Here is a 15,045-nt window from a genome sequence, read left to right on the forward strand (position 1 = left end):
AATTAACCTCATTCTTCACCAAATCGCCAATTCTACCTCTTGATTGCTCAGTACCTACAAAATAGGAAAATAAATACGTAAAATCTAATAACGAGCTCAAATAAAGCTAAGAATAATAGCTCTTTTTGAAAGCTATCAATTTGCAAAGGGATTCTCTTAATAGGATCAGGATCCATAAATAGGGCCCTAGGGAGCTCTCATGAAACATACTTCTATATTATCTACTCTCTATAGTCATTTTGAAAAGACTTCTCTCCGAAAAAAATTCTCCAAATTTTTAGAAATGGGTTGTTAAAAATTATTCTTCCATGTGCCCTTTCATCTTTCAAAAGTAGTTCACACAAGCCAAATCCCTGCCAGAGTCATACCAAGGAGGACCTCGTGGAAAAGAAAGATCTTAAGGAGAAGACTATCGGTTCGAGGAGAAGATTTTGCTACATTAGTGAATCGACAAAGGTATGATGTTTAAACTTTTCTTCTATTTTTGTATTTTTAATTCGTTCAAAAAATTAAAGAATACCATCACATGCTTCCGTCGAGATTTAATTCCCTTCATATTTAGCATGCAAAATTGAGTTGAGTTAAGTTAGTAATAACTATTGTTGTATTTGAGGTGCATAGTTGGTAAAAAAAAATGTTTATTTTTTGGGTACAAAGTTGAGTTAGGCTGAATTATGAATGTCTTTTGTATTTTATAACTTAAAAAGTATGAATTGTTATGTTTTTTTCAACTTTTTGTTCAACCATTAAACTATACAAACAATTTTCTAAATTGTTAACACTCATTTTGAGATGTGAATTCAATAACTTCAATTATATTTTACAATTTCTTACATGTAACTATTGCACTTGATTTGGTTACACTAGATTACACTTTTTTAGACAAATACAGACCAAAGAATGTGAGTGACGTCTATTTTTCTTAACATCCGACCAATTGATACAATCCAAATAAAGAAAATCTCTCCAAGAAAGTGAGAAACTCTAAGATAGAGAGTATCCCTCACCCTTTGGGTTTACCTACTCCTCAGAAGTGATTCTTCACAACATAAACTCTTACCAGTCTCGAGATTTCCTCTCCTTCATTTCACCATGGATGAATATGAATTGCTAACAGATTGGAGAAATCTTTCCCTCTCCACAGACGAAGAAAAATTTGTGTTCAAGGTTGGAAAGATCACTATCAACAACTCTGATAAAGACTTGGGATTTTGTCTCTTTGTGCCACAATTCATTCCAGATTTCTCCTTTAACCTGGAATGAAATGTGAAGACGCTAAACATCACTTCTCTCTATGACATCTAACGCCCCAACTCTTAATATATCTTATACTCAAAATCAAACCCAGACTTCCAAACCAATTTTCAAAAATAGTTTACATTTATTAATAGTGTTTAAGAACTCAACTCATTTTAAATCACAACACTGTTTAAAAAAGATTTACAGGCCAACAGTAAGGATTATTTTTAACAAAACCTCCCATGATATGTAACTCACAAGTTTTAACTATCCTAGAATACTCTCAAATACATGCACAACAATACAACAAATATCCAACAACACTAGTGGCGTTTGATGGCTCAACGGGCACCAAGAACTTGATCGCTACCTGGGGAAGGGGAAGCGGAAGGGGGAACATAAAACATTGGAAACATGAGTTAAAGCCTAGTGAGTGGTAATTTAATACGAACATAAGTTTTCTTTTTCTAAAACATAAAAGAAATATATTAAAATCATTCAATGAATTATTGGCAAAATATATGAGATTCAATAACATCTCAAACCTATGTTATTCAAATAATGACATGATCATACTTCATAAAAAGCTTATTATAAATCATCATTGAGCTATTAGAAAACCACAACTTTGTACCCAAATACTCCTTTACGACGACAGGTTATTTTGGACAAGGACATATGATTGTCCTAGACAAACCACATATCGAATATCCCCCGTAATGGTAAAAATAATAATGTCATATGTGCATGTAGAGCTGTCTCATGGATAAATATAGATATACATCCTGGGCCCAAGTTCTTATGGACTTCTCGGTATACTCTAATCTAATTTGACCCCGGTAGCCCCTTGATTGCCTGGGTGGCGCTACAGACTTAAGTTCCTCTAGACTTTCCAGGATACTTTGGCCATATTCAACCTCGATAACCCCTATTTGCCTAAGCGGTGCTACTAAAACACATTCACGTACCATGAAGAAAATCATCTCTCGGGTACAAGACTCAATAGTTCGAAATCACTTTTCACAAACCATTCAAAAATCATTTACAAATCATAGCTCATATTATATTCTCATTACTCATCAAATCCACAATCTTTGGTTTATTTATAAAACCAAACAAATCACGACAAAGTAAAATCAAGTTCCAAACTACATTTTTATAACTCCAATTCATAGAAAATCAATAAGAATTCATAAATCATGATTCAAAGCATATCTGAAATAATAGTCAAGTAAAACATATCTTATCAATATATTTCACAAATTATAGCATACTATCATACATATATTTTTTTCATATGAAAATACTCAAAATAAAACCACTCATAATTAACTGGCTTCTCTTCGGATTTCTAGTTCCTCCGACTCCCTTTTATCCTAAAATTATATTGATAATCCCCTGGTTATCCTCCACAAGACCATAATCCAATTTTAAAAGTTAACCTTCAAATATAACCAATTTCACTTAAACTTTTCCAAAAACCCTAATTTGATCAAATGTAGGATTTAATTTGCAATTTGGTCCTTTAATTACTTTAAAAATAACTTAAGATTCCAAAATTAATATCAAATAAGAACTAATTCCACTTCAATTTTCCTTAAGTCTTAGTCTTGACCTTTTTAAGGTTTCCCTTTCAATTTAATCCCAATTTCACTTAATTTAGGGTTTACTCATAATTAAGTCCCTTTAATTAGTTTTACCTTAATTCTCCAAATAATTCACTTTAAAGTTAAAATATCTTAATGATACCAACTAGGACTTAAATCAAGCTTGAGTACACTTAATTTTTCCCAAACCCTAATGCCATCCAATTTTAGGAATTTCACCTTACACTTTAATCTTTAAATTACCTTAACATTAACTTAATATTCCAAATTAATTTAATCCCAAGTTCAAAGTATCTTATTGATATCCATTAGAACTTAAATTAAGGTTACGAACACCTTAATCAATCTTATTTTTGTCCAATTTTCCCATTAACCCTAATTAGGATTTACTCAACAAATTAACCCCTTAATCAACTTCAAAATTAACTTAGGATCCCAATTACTTCTAAGTTTAGGTTTAAAGTATCATAATAATACCAATTGAACCCCTAATCATACTTAAGAACACCTTAATTAACCTGAAATTGAATTTCTAGCTTTTTAATGACGGACAATAGATGAAAAAAGGAGTCATCTTCAACCTCCAGCCCAGAATTTTTCAAATTCAACCTTTGCTTTTCCCATGGAATTTTAGACTTGAATTCATCATTTCCGGCAATTGAAAGCTTAATTAACCTATGCAAACCTTTTACCCATCACTAGATTTAGCTTACCTCAATGTTTAAATGTCTGAATCGCACTAGAACTCCTGGAATCGATCAAATTCTCCATGGTTTCCTGTTTTCCAGCGAGAATTTTTAGAATTTAAAATTAGAAATTCTAACCAATAACAATCAAATCAAAGACCATAGAACTCTAAAGAGATCTTATAAGTATCTTACCTTCGAACGTGGAGCCTCGATTTAACCTCTAAGTATACGGATTAGTCAAAAATCCCAAGCTTCATTTGTTTTTCGTCTACTCCAGCCGCCATTGTTTTGCTTCATTTTCCTTCCTTTTTTGACCACGAGTATTTAGCCCAAACTCTCCATGATCTTCCCTTTAACTTCCTCTTTAGTTTAGTTTCATTTTGTCTAATTTTCTTTCACAAAAACACCCTCAAAAGACCCCAAATCCGAGCCCTTTTTTCTTCATCTCTTAAGTTGCTAAACACCAAAACCAAAAAATTCCGGCTTCCTTGACTATTTGCCAGATCCTACTTAGGATTTCCCACATATTTTGGTGACTAATTTGCATCTCTTGCTGATCCAATAGAAGGATTTGATGAGAACAAACCCAAATTTATCAAAAAAAAAAAACCCCAAAAATCTAAAATTTCCTCTTTCTTGAGTCTACCCATTTCTTTCTTCCAATTCTTCTTCAATTCCAACTTAAACTAAGCTTAATAGACCTTAAGCATCCTAATTTTACCTTTACACTTCAAAAATTCCCAAAAGTCACCGCATTTCAAAATGTTGACTTTGACTTGACTGTTGACCGTTGTCTTTGACTTTGACTTGTCCCGAATATGCGTATTTTACCTTCGAATGTCCTATACAAGTTAGACTAAGTTAGTTACCCTCAAATTATTTTCTAGGTCCTTACATTCTTTTCCTCGGTGGAAAAAATGTCGGTTCGATTCTTTTTATTTCTAAATATATCTCTTAATTAAAGTTTTCAAATAAAACTTAATTTGAGTCTTCATGTTCAAACACATTTACAAGAAAGAGTAAAAGAAGAGAGGACTTACACTCTGGGAAACTAGTGTGCAATAGAAGTATATCAGGGGAGATCCTTCAATCAACCTTCAGAAAAATATGGAACTTAGGAGTCAATGTAAAAAACCTTTTGCAAACCAAGAAAGAAAAAGTAGAATCTTCCATACCGATCCATGGTTCTTCGACAAATGTCATCTGGTTCTAAAGAAATCTAAATTTGCTGATAAACCTATTGAAATTGATTTCAACATAGTTCCTTTCTAGGTCCATTTTCTTGACCTCCTGATGGCTTGCAGAAACAAAAACATTGCCCCACTACTTGGGGATGTAATAAAAAAATTTCATTGAAGTTGATAGTGACGTGTCTGGCAATTGTTGGCAATGCCCCTCTAAGTTAGAATAACCATTGACATCACAAAACCTCTATGAAGAGGAATAAAAATCCAACTGGATGGACAACTAAAAGCTTCTTGGGTGTTCTTGCAATTCGAGTGCCTCCTAGATTTTGTGCTTCCACTGTGGCCTCATTGGACACATTCTTAAAGATTGTAGCGGTGTAACAACCCAACTTCTTATAACAATAAAAAGGGGATTGTAACTACATGCATAAATATTCACATTGAGAGAAAAATAAAATAATAGGATTTTGGACCTGCTTAAGTATATAAAGAAATTATTTTTACTTTAATTCAAGATTTCAAATCGTTTGACCCCAAGCACCTTTTAACATGAAATAAATAAATAAATAAACATGAAAAGACATAAAGATTCAAATACAAAAGTGTTTCTAGTTCCTTTGGCGCTGTCACATTCCTCTTGTCAGTCGCTCGAGTATCCTTGCCCTTACCTCAAAAACATAACCGAAGGACGTACTGTCTTGCCTTGACTCGCATGTCTAGTGGCCTGATGGCACACCGTCAAATATGGGAAAAGAAATATGAACGTGAACCTGTTGATTCACGCAAGTCTAGCGGCCCGAAGGCACACCGCTAAACATGAAACTAGACCCGTCAATCCTTTGAAATAAAACATGCATCAAGACGAGATGGTAAACTGCCCTATTGGTCTATCATGCATAACATACATAATTTCAGTACTGTTTCCGTCGCACATATCATAGCATAACATGGAAATTCAAATATGCTCATAATACTCATAACTGTCATGCAACAAGTATATCACAAAGACAAAATCGTGCTTCTAAAATCCATTAATTAACTTTGTAAATCAAGCCGCCGACACTGGTAATAGTACCACTTACCTCAAATTGGTTACAAACGTCCACGCAAATAATTCAAGAAATCAATCACCAACAGCAATTTGAATTTAACGTTCCTAACACAGAAACACAACCTTCAATTTCGACCCAAAACTTCAAATTTTAAAATTTTAAAAAAAAAAAAAATTATCCAAATTCACGCTTAAGGTGCTGGACATCTTGCTTAAGTGCTTAAAATCCTCGACCTAGAAGCCAAAACGTCAAGGTTAATGTCAGTTTGAAACCGAGTATTAATGGGCATTAGAGACATCCCAACAATTAATCTAATAACCACAAAACCTCACCTAAAAAAAAAAATAAAAAAAAAATCCAAGAACGGCGGACGGAGGCCAGTGTGACACCGGCGACTGAGCAAATGGGGAACGACGCATAGCAGGGCTCCGTCCGATCCAGCGGCTCGTGAACAAAATCAATCGCTGGCAGCTTCGAGTCGGCGGCGTGGGATGGCAACGGCGTTCGGCGAAGACCCAGACGAGATGGCTGACGGTGGCGCGCCATTCATAGACTTCATAACTTTGATGACTCCCCATGGCTTGTTGGAGGGAATTTCAACGAAATCCTCTAGATTCATGAAAAATCTAGGGGTGACACTTGCACCTCCACTTTAATTAACAATTTTAGGGAAGCTACCAATGACTGCAATCTCTGTGATCTTGGATATAATGGAGAATCTTTCATATGGTGTAACAAATGGAGACATCGACCCCAAATTCTAAGTCGGCTAGACAGATTTTTTGGCAACACATGCTTCAAAAGCTTATTTCAAACCATCTCCAATACTCATTTAAATTGGTCTAAATCAAACCATGGACCCATTGAGCTTATGCAATCTAAATGTCCCTTCACTAAGAAGAACGGGTTCTCCTCGTTTAAATTTGAAGAATATTGGGTGTCCAACAAAGATTGTCAAAACATAATTGAATGCTCTTGCAATTGGTCCTTCCCCTCAGCCTTGCCATCTTCCTTTGTTGCCAACCTCAGGAAATTATCTACATCCCTTCAAAATTGGGGTTCAAAAGATTTCAACCACATTAAGAAAGAGATCAATACCAATAAATTCTTGCTTCGATCCATCTATGAACACTCTCATCCTATTGACTTCGATCAAGTCAACAATATTGAACAACACTTGGATAATATTCTCCTAAGTGAAGAAACTTACCGAAAGCAAAGATCAAGTAAAAAATGGCTCAAATGAGGTCACAAAAATACCCGGTGGTTCCATATAAAAACAACTAGGAAAAAGAAAAACACTATTAAATGCATTATGGACTCTTCCAACATATGGCAAGAGGAAGATCATATCATTGAAAGCAAATTCACATCTTACTTTTCCAACCTCTTCACCTTATCTAAACCTTCTACTGATAATTTGAATAAGGTTTTAAATAAAATTGATTGTGTTGTTTCTGATGACATGAACAGGTTTCTTAATGCCCCTTTCTCTAGAGAAGAAGTTGAACATGCTCTCCATCAAATGTACTCAACAAAAGTGCCAGGCTCCAACGACTTCCTGGCTTTTTTTTCTTTTAATAAAAAATACTGGTCCGCGGTGGGTAAACATATTATTGGCTATTGTCTTAACATCCTCAATAATAACCTATATCTTAAAGATTGAAATCACACCAACATTGTTCTTTTTCCAACTCATCTTTTGTAAAGGATTCTAGGCCAATTAGTCTTTGCAATGTTAATTACAAAATAGTTTCAAAGATAATTATAAATAGGCTGAAATCTATCCTAAATGACATCATTTATAAACCTCGATTTGCTTTTGTTCCATCAAGGCTAATCACAGATAATATCATACTTGTTCATGAATGTTTCAACACCATTTACATGAAGAAGAAAGGAAACAAGGGTCTTTTAGCTCTTATACTAAATATGTAGAAAGGTTTTGATAGAGTATAATGGTGTTTCCTTAATAATATTATGCTCAAAATGGGATTTTCTCCTAAATGGGTGAACCTAATTCATAATTGTATTTCATCTGTCTCCTTCTCCTTGCTATGGAAAACCTAGAGGCAGCATCATTCTTACAAGAAGGATTAGATAAGGAGACCCCTTGTCCTTTTTCCTTTTCTTCTTATACTCAGAAGGCTTCTCAAAACTCATACATCGTGCTGAACTCCACAATAATTTCTCTAGTATTAAAATAGCCAGGTCTGCTCCTCCTATTACACATTTTCTTTTTGCAAATGATAGCATATTTTTCTCCAAGGCATCTTCTTCTTATTGTCAAACTCTACTAACTAAACAAGCATGGCACCTCCTTAAACATCCACACTCTTTTGTTGCAAAACTCTAAAGGAGAAATATTATCCGACTTCAAATTTCACATCTGCGGAGCTGTGATCTAATCCATCTTATTTTTGGACAAGTGTTATTTGGGGTAGAGAATTGCTCAATAAAGGTACTCGGTTCAAGATTGGCAGTGGTGATAATGTTAAGTATTTGATGATAAATGGCTTCTCAGAGAGACTTCCTTCCAAACAATCACAAAAGATTTAACTAATAACAATATGAAATTCTCTAATCTTATAACCCCTAAAAAATCATGGAACCTTCCTCTTATGGAGGATCTCCTCCTCGAACAGATATTGATCTAATCAGAGCAATTCCAGCCAGTAAACCCCATCCCCTGACTTTTGGATATGGCATTACACAAATAATGGAGTATACAACATGAAGAGTGGCTATAAGCTGGCCCTAAATCATAATACTCATTTTGGTTCTTCAAAATTTTCTACATTATCTAGTTGCTGGAAAGCTCTATGAAAATTAAATATTCATAATAAAATCAAAATTTTCATATGGCGAGCTCTTCCTCAATGCCTCCCGACTAGAACTCGCCTCAAAAGCAAAGGGATCAATTGCCATACTTCATGTCCAATTTGCTTGGTTAAAGAAGAAATAATTGAAGATGTCATACTCAGATGCAAATGTGCCAATGAAATATGGAATTATTTCCTCCCAACTATCTTTGTTATCAATCTCTCAAAAAGGGATCTTTCCAATTGTTGGAGTCAATGGATTTCTTGGCTCAGTTCCCAGAGCTAGCTCTGGCGTGTGTTACATGTTGGGCTATTTGCAATGACAGAAGCAAAGCAAACCAAGGTTTTCCCTACTCCTCTATCCCTAAAAAACCACTTCTCCTCAATTTTCTTCTACCTCCAAACTAAATTGGACTCCTCCACCAGATGATTTCTTCAGATTAAACACTGATGGCTTTTGGACTTCTTTGACTGCTCCAGCTTCCTCTGACGCCATTATTAGAAACCCTCAAGGATCCTTAATTGCAGCCAGGGGGCATGCTGCAAGAGTGTAGGTGAGTGGTAAGCGTAGGAGGCGTGCCCAAAGGGCAGCGGCAGCTGTGTAATGTCATTGACAAATGTGCCTTAATTCTCTTCACTTTGAGCTACTTGCGATCTGTGATGATCTATCCATTATAATTGATAATGGTATAAAAAAAACATCATCATTGAATCTGATCCAGCATCAGCAATTGCGGCTACCAATTGAACAACATCCTCAAATGAAATTAGCTCATAAATCTCAGAAGCTAAAAGTTTGTTATCCTATTTCTCCTCCTTCTCACTAATGTATACTCGTAGATCTTGTAATTCGATTGCTCATACCCTAGCTTTTAAAGCCCTCTCTGTAAATGCCCCTGTATTTTGGTGTAACCCTTTCCTCATATGGCTCTTACAACTTGCCTAAAAGGATTATCGTTTTGATATGTCTGATTTTATTCAATAGAATAACTTTCATTTCAAAAAAAAAAAAAAGGAACAAAACAAAACTATTACACTTGATATAGACATTATACTCTTTTTTACATAATGAACCTTACATCATATTTGTATGAATATTCATTAAATAACAATCACGTGTAGGTAAAACATCGTGAAAATATTTATCAAAGTAATGCTTATGGATACTTTTGTTTTTTTTTTTTAAAGAATAAATCAGCAATAAACACATTTTTTAAATTAACTGAAAGTATATAGACTATAATGGAATGAAACTCATAGTATAATGATCAAAATAATATTTTAACCTAAATTATTTTTGGTTATTTGTTTGTTAAATTGTAAATTCGAATCTTATGGTTTGATTTAGTTCTTGTAGTTAGGTAATACTAATATTTCTACCAATAGGGGTTTAGTTCAACTGACATCAGCGTACACTTAGAATCAAGAGGTCTATGGTTTGAATCCACTCATCTCCAATTTATACTAAAAAAATATATAATACTAATACCCCATGTTTTTTTTTAAAAAAAGTAATGCATTCACTAGCTTTAGGACTAAAAAATGTAAATTTAATTTTTCTTTGACTTTAGGTCAAGAATATGTGTCATTCTCAATCATGCTCATGTAAGCACTCTTAACTTTAACGTGCCTTAAGTTTTTGAATTCCACGACTTATGCATATTTAAAGGGTAATTGCAATGAGTAGTTCTTATCATTTCTTCTTCTTCATCGCCATTGATCTTTTTGACATAACATTATTGACAACCTTCATAGAACTAATAATTAAGTGTATGGCAACATTTTAAAGAATTGCAAATATAACAAAACTATCAATGATAGACTCTATCGTTGATAATAGATTCATATTAATGATATAGTCTATCACTATCGTTGATAGATTCAAATAGTTGGATTTAAATTTTGCTATATCTACAAATTTTTTCATATTATGTCATGTTTGCTAATACTATAGGCTTGATTATTATTATTAATATTATTACTATTATATACATGCATATGTATAGCACACATATATATAGATACACATATACATACATACATACACATATATACAAACATACATATATATATATTCTTTTAACAAGAAGGCATTGAATTCCACCTTAGCCAGACGCGTTTTGTTTAGAGACATTCGGAGTCAAAAGTAAGTATGCAAACTTTATTGCAGAGTACTTTATGATCGATTGGAAAATTTTTATGTATGCTTACATCAAATAAATTTTGAATAAATATTTTACGAGATTTACTTGAAGTGGATATTTTTTATTTGGTCAAATTATATTTTAGTTTGTTATTTCTGTAGGTCATGTCTATTTAATTTTTAAGGTCTCGTTTAGTAACCGTTTGATTTTTAAATTTTGTTTTTGAAAATTAAGCTTATTTCATTTGCATATTTTACAATGATTTGCATCTTTCTTAAGTACAATACTTAAATTCTTAGCCAAATTTCAAAAACAAAAACAATTTTTTGAAAGCTATTTTTTTTAGTTCTCAAATTTTGGCTTGATTTTTTAATCTATTGATGATAGATAGATAACAAGGACAAAAATTTGAAAGTGGAAGTAGTATTTATAGACTTATTTTTTAAAAACAAAAAAAAACAAAAAAAAACAAAATGATTATCAAACTAGACTTAGATTTTTAAAATTACAAATTTAGTTGTCAAAATTTTTGAATTTTTAAAATATTTGACTTTTCTTTAAACCTTTGATTTTCTCTTTGGTTTTAGCCCTTTTTCAATAAAGGTGCTTGTATCAGAGTTGCGTGATTAATGAATTTCTTTAGTTTTAAAAAAAAAAAAAAAAAAAAAATAGTATTTGTAACTAAAAATAACATTCAACTACCGTCATATTTGCCATTTTTTCCTCTCTTATAACTAATGTCTATCGGTAACATTATCTGATTGACTAAACACAGTGCATCGCTTAAACTGCAAGCAATGACAAACTGAGTTGTGTTTGTCAAATTCACTTTAATCGTCCCGTAATTTTTTTATTTTTTTTATTTTTTTTATTTTTTTGCAAAAGTCATCATTGAATTATAGAGCAGTCATAATCAAACATTCAAACTTTGTAATTTGATTGGTATCGAAAGAAATTGATCAATCTTAATCTTTAAGGGATCTTTAACTTTTAAGAGAATGTTTGGCTCATCAACATGAGTTGATACCGTGACGCCCAAACCAAGAAAAAGGGAAAAAAATAAATAAATAAGTTTGTTTTGTGATTTTGGGAGTAGGGTTAGGGGAGGAAGGAAGTATTTAAATATGTCTTTATCTCATTGGTATGCATGCAGATCAAAAAGGAAAAAGAAAAAAAAAAAAAGAAGAAAAGAACTGAGATACTTGTTGGATTTTATGTTTTAAAACTCACAATTTGTAAAAAAATAAATATATTCTATTATCAATAAACTTATTATTGATTCTACGAATTGCATATATAAAAGTCTAAATCCAATAAACTAAGATTCATGGCTATTATATGAATACTTGAATTTTATGTAGAGACATAGAGATTGATCAAGTTCGAGTAAATCACCAAAATGGTCTATTGTACATGATTATGGTTGGGTACCTTATTCTAATAACACTATTGGATGCGACCTACTCTATAGCTCACTAGAAGAATTTCGGACTTTAATGTCGGTTGCAACCGACATTAAAGACCTTCAGTGAAATTTCCAACCGACATTAAAGACCTTCAGTGAAATTTCCAACCGACATTAAAGGTCTTCAGTGAAATTTCCAGCCGACATTAAAGCCTGTGTTACTTTTTTTTAAATTCTTAACTGACATTGAAGTCCGAATCTGTCCATTTTTTTTTTAAATTCCGTTGCCGAATCCATTTTTTAGTCAATAAGTTAAAAACGACATTATATCTCTCGTGTTGGATTAGGAAATGTCCGTCATTGTTTTATGTTAAAAAGTATTTAAAAAAAAAAAAATTGCATGGCAAGCCCATCAATATTTGTCTTCCACCTATGAATTTATCCACAAACAAGAATCAATATTTCCAATCCATTACATATACTCATCAAAATATGAAATAAACACACTAATCACCAACATTTGCATAATAATACCAGAAGCAGACTTTCATAGAATACTTATACCAAGTCATCATTTCTCTCATTCACAAATATCAATTAGTACTAATTCCATGAATACTTAACACCAAATACCCCATGAACACAAAAAATATATCATACATAAATCTTCCAATAATAAACAGATCATGTCTTCCACCTATGAATTTATCCACAAACAAGAATCAATATTTCCAATCCATTACATATACTCATCAAAATATGAAATAAACACACTAATTACCAACATTTGCATAATAATACCAGAAGCAGACTTTCATAGAATACTTATACCAAGCCATCATTTCTCTCATTCACAAATATCAATTAGTACTAATTCCATGAATACTTAACACCAAATACCCCATGAACACAAAAAATATATCATACATAAATCTTCCAATAATAAACAGATCATGTCTTCCACCTATGAATTTATCCACAAACAAGAATCAATATTTCCAATCCATTACATATACTCATTAAAATATGAAATAAACACACTAATCACCAACATTTGCATAACAATACCAGAACCAGACTTTCAAAGAATACTTACATCAAGCCATCATTTCTCTCATTCACAAATATCAATTAGTACTAATTCCATTCACAAAGATCATGGTTAGATAAATTTACATTCATTCTAAGCTAGCATTTACATTCTATTGAGACAAAATACAAGAATTACATCCTTACACAAATCGGCCAACAAAACTTGCCCATTGGGTTCGAATTACATCAATCTCTCCTTGCGTATATGCATCTTTTGCATTGAACTACAAAAGGGGGGGGGGGGGAAGAAAGATAAATTCAACATAAGTTTATGTCCATTTATTAAATTAAAGCTAGTACTATATAAAAAATAAATAATTTACGTACAAGGCTAGTAATGGGAGTAGTAGAATTATGCACTATTTCGTGTATATACTTTTGCACATAGTACCCGCATCCTACAATATCTAACTGACGAGAGCACTGCATATAAAGAAGTTGAAAACAATTGTTAAATTGTTATAAAGAAGTTGAATGAACATAAATTGTTAAAAAAATGAATATAAATTTACCTTTACAGGTTTCCCTTTTGGAGAAGACCGATGGTGTTGGAGATCATGCTTGGCTTGCCGTGTTTTCAATCCAGTAAATAGTTTAAAAACATTAGTTAAACATAAATATTTCAATTAAGAGCTAAGAAAGTTTAATTACACTTACATATTTATAACTCCATGAAAATCCTCTTGAACCTTACTTCGAAGAGAGTCCAAAACATAAACACAATTTTCTTGTAGATTGATTACAACCAATATCCAATGATAACTATAATAAGCAACAATTTTGAAATATTAGTACGTGTATAATGCAAATTAAAAATAACTTAAGAACTTGTATCTACTTGCTCTGTGTTATATGGAATGAGGACTAATTGGTCTAAATTAGCCAATTCTAGTTGATTGGCTAAATTTATGGATCGGATATCTTGAGACTTCACATGTGGCGATATTCTTACTTGATCAATTATAAAAAAACTTCTTCGTAATATCACAACCACATTCATCCCAAAGATACCTAAACAAAGTAAAAGTTATTATTTATAAACATGAAACAAAGTATACATACGCAATGTATGTCAAAATACACATGTAACCTATTTCAACCATATTGCAATATTGGATCAGATCATCGCGGCCTAAATAAATAAATTTGTCTCTTCCAAATATATGCTCGTTCAAAGTGATACGGATCATGTCTACATCGTTTATGTTGTGCATGGCATGTCCGTTCAATAGTTGATAATACCATTGGCGTTAGTATATTTGGAGGACTGGCTGAAACTCTTAATTGTTGAATAGTCCTACCATAACCAAAATTAAAAAAATTCAAAGTAGGAAAAATAATAAATAACCAAACTCATATACTGAAAAAGAGACATATTTTTTTCTCGTCAACCATAACTACAAGCTCACGAGGCCATTTTACGAAGTTGCCCATTGCTTGCTTTAAGAACTCTATTGTACCCTTCACAGGAATTGGTATAGGAAAATCTTCTCCAATGACAATGTCAATAAGAACTTTAACAGTTAAGCATGACACATCATTATCAAATGTTATAGCTACTGCAACAATATTATCTACAATTCCTATAGCCAAGTGGCATGGTGTCTCCTTAACAAATTTAAAAGAACTTATGTCATGCATGGTTAAGCACGTACAATATGATTAAAATTTAAAAGTCACAACAAACAAATTACCTCCAAATCTTCTTTAGACATCTTCTTAATATCTTCTTCTAATAAATAAAAAGTAGTTAAACAATAAACTAATAAACTACTATGCACATGAATTAAAAGTTTAGAAAACATACC

General features: G+C 32.4%; 1 long non-coding RNA gene and 1 pseudogene across 1 annotated transcript; both read right to left on the minus strand.

Moving 5' to 3' along the window:
• Positions 1-1,361: 1,361 nt before the first annotated feature.
• Positions 1,362-3,867, minus strand: LOC150034180 (uncharacterized). The gene is made up of 3 exons (XR_016532529.1): positions 3,728-3,867; positions 3,560-3,623; positions 1,362-1,609 (listed from the first exon to the last, which is right to left on the minus strand). It is a non-coding gene; the product is annotated as an uncharacterized LOC150034180 (long non-coding RNA).
• A 9,510-nt stretch (positions 3,868-13,377) lies between these two features.
• On the minus strand, positions 13,378-14,451 carry LOC150034181 (uncharacterized; annotated as a pseudogene).
• Positions 14,452-15,045: the final 594 nt, after the last annotated feature.

This window comes from Benincasa hispida, chromosome 9 (assembly GCF_027475165.1).
Source record: "Benincasa hispida cultivar pf3 chromosome 9, pf3_genome.v1.1, whole genome shotgun sequence".
Lineage (NCBI taxonomy): Eukaryota > Viridiplantae > Streptophyta > Magnoliopsida > Cucurbitales > Cucurbitaceae > Benincasa > Benincasa hispida.